General features: G+C 43.4%; 1 pseudogene; it reads right to left on the bottom strand.

The window, feature by feature from the left end:
- Window positions 1–745: 745 nt before the first annotated feature.
- On the bottom strand, window positions 746–862 carry LOC126199876 (5S ribosomal RNA; annotated as a pseudogene).
- Window positions 863–2663: the final 1801 nt, after the last annotated feature.

Raw genomic sequence — 2663 nt, forward strand, 5'->3', positions numbered from 1 at the left:
CGCACCTAAGTTGTGGGCATTATGGTGCAAGGAAATGCTGTAAGAAATTAAGGAAATCAGTTTATTTCATTAGTATGGAGAGGAGGATCAAGAACGTGCTTGGTAGTTGCAAACTGCGCCAGAAGGCAATATCGTTAACTATCTCATGCAAAGCACAACTTTTTCCGATAGTACCAGGTAGATTGAGGGAATTCGGAGCAACAGATTTGTTTGGCCCGCTACCTAAGTCAGTGTAGAGATATAGATATGTTTTTGTAGCAGCGGAATTGGTGTCAAAGTATGTGACTTTTACTGCATTGAAACGTGCGACGGGAAGGACAGTAGCAGGAGCGCTCGTTAAAAACTTTTTGCGAGAAGTAGGAACTGTAGAAAAGTTCATATCTGACAATGGACCACAATATAGATCGAGTCAATGGCTAACCACACTGAAGAGAAGAAGGATAAAACCGGTTTTCATATCCCCATACCATGCCGCAAGTAACCCCAGTGAAAGAGTGGTAAAAGAAATGGGAAAGTTGTGTAAGATCTATTGCCATAATGCACTCTGTCTTCAGGCCACAAGTGGCCCATCGGGACCATCCGACCGCCGTGTCACCCTCACTCAGTTGAGGATGCGGATAGGAGGGGCACGTGGTCAGCACACCGCTCTCCCGGTCGCTATGATGGTTTTCTTTGACCGGAGCCGCTACTATTCGGTCGAGTAGCTCCTCAATCGGCATAACGAGGCTGAGTGCACCCCGAAAAATGGAAACAGCACATGGCGGCTGGATGGTCACCCATCCAAGTGCCAGCCACGCCCGACAGCGCTTAACTTCGGTGATCTCACGGGAACCGGTGTATCCACTGCGGCAAGGCCGTTGCCGAGATCTGTTGCCATAGGCAACATAGAAGTTGGAGTATTTTTCTCAAAGATTTTCAGGACATCCTCAACGAGCTACCACATGGAGCAACTGGTTTATCACCAATTACGGTATTAAAGAATGAACCACTACCAGATAGAGTCAGGGAGCTGGTAGATTTTCCGCTATCAGGAAAGCAGAGATACACGGAAATTGTCAAGATTGCGATAGAGCGTATTAAGAGGGCAGCTAAGTATAGGCAGGAGAAGCAGAAAGGAAAGATCCGTAAGATCGAATTAGCAGTAGGATACAAGGTTCTAATTAAAACTCATCGATTATCAAAAAAGCACAGATTCCTAACTAGCAAATTCTTTACATTGTATGGTGGACCATTCAGAGTGAGGCGAATTGTCCATGAAAATGCTGTACTGACTTAGACGATCAAGGGAAAACAATCGCGTGGACTTCATCAAAAAAATGGCTCTGAGCACTACGCGACTTAACTTCTAAGGTCATCAGTCGCCTAGAACTGAGAACTAATTAAACCTAACTAACCTAGGGACATCACACACATCCATGCCCGAGGCAGGATTCGAACCTGCGACCGTAGCGGTCGCCCGGTTCCAGACTGTAGCGCCCAGAGCCGCACGGCCACTCCGGCCGCCGGGCTTCATCACATTTCTAACATCAAGTAATGGATAAATTAAGGATAGATCGAAAGTAGGCAAGTTATGGTTGATAGTCAGTGTATTTATTTGTGGTGTGTAACGTTGTGCAGGGTCAAATCGAACATAAGAATTTTCGGGCGGGTTGTCAGGAAGTATAACGGAATAGACTGGTCGAATGAGTCATGAACAGGAGTCGACAGAGTGGTGTATGTACGTATTTTTTGTCATAGGAATAAGGATCAAGCAGAAACGACGTGATGATTAATGAGTGGATAAAGATGGTAGATAGAGAGAGAAGTGACGTGATAAATAGTAGTGGATAAAGGTGATATTTAAGGAGAGATGCGACGTGAAGCAGTGTGATTAATAAAGAGAGATTCGACGTGATGAAACAATGGTAAATAAAGGTGAGTAGAATTGAATAATGTGGAGATGTCTTAGATGTATGTTACAGAGAGGCCTGTGTATGCTGAAATCCAGATTGCGAAGGAAGACCAGGAAATGATCGGGTAATGGACGAACGAAGAGTCGAAATACGAATGAAGAGATGAGGACAACGTGAAAGGACATAAAGGGAGTATGAGATCCAGATGGTGAACATTGTGGAATATTGACCTAAGATGTAATGTAAGTGTAAATCTAATTCTTACCATAACATTTGCAATATGGCAAAAATAATATTTTTTGTTGTTGTTGAAGCCTGGTACCAGTATAACTAATCAAAACGGTACCAAGAACGTGTACAGTTATTTTGCAGGATGAATAATTTGTGTATTTTTTATTCTTAGATGAAATGTCGCTATTCTAAGTTGATATTTAGCAGGATGAATAATCGGTAAAGTGAATGCAGAGGTAAGCCGATGGAGAGAGGTGCCGGAGTGAAAGGACGAAATCGGAGACTGGAACGCTAACTCCGAAACAACTCCATGTGTAATGTGGTTGAGTATAAGGGAGCAAAGGTATGGTATGTTGACGTGTGTGTGGTGGTGTTAAGGTTAGCTGACTTGTAGACCTATTCTGTTGGTGTATTAATGGATTGCATGAGAAGGAAAACGTGGTGTCAGTTGAGAGAGAGTCATAGAGTAGTGTGATCAATGCACACACTCCTGTAAAGGGGATGCTACTGATCCATAAGTAAAACATGAATGTGCTTTAT

The sequence above is a fragment of the Schistocerca nitens genome, chromosome 8 (assembly GCF_023898315.1).
Source record: "Schistocerca nitens isolate TAMUIC-IGC-003100 chromosome 8, iqSchNite1.1, whole genome shotgun sequence".
In the NCBI taxonomy this organism is placed as follows: domain Eukaryota; kingdom Metazoa; phylum Arthropoda; class Insecta; order Orthoptera; family Acrididae; genus Schistocerca; species Schistocerca nitens.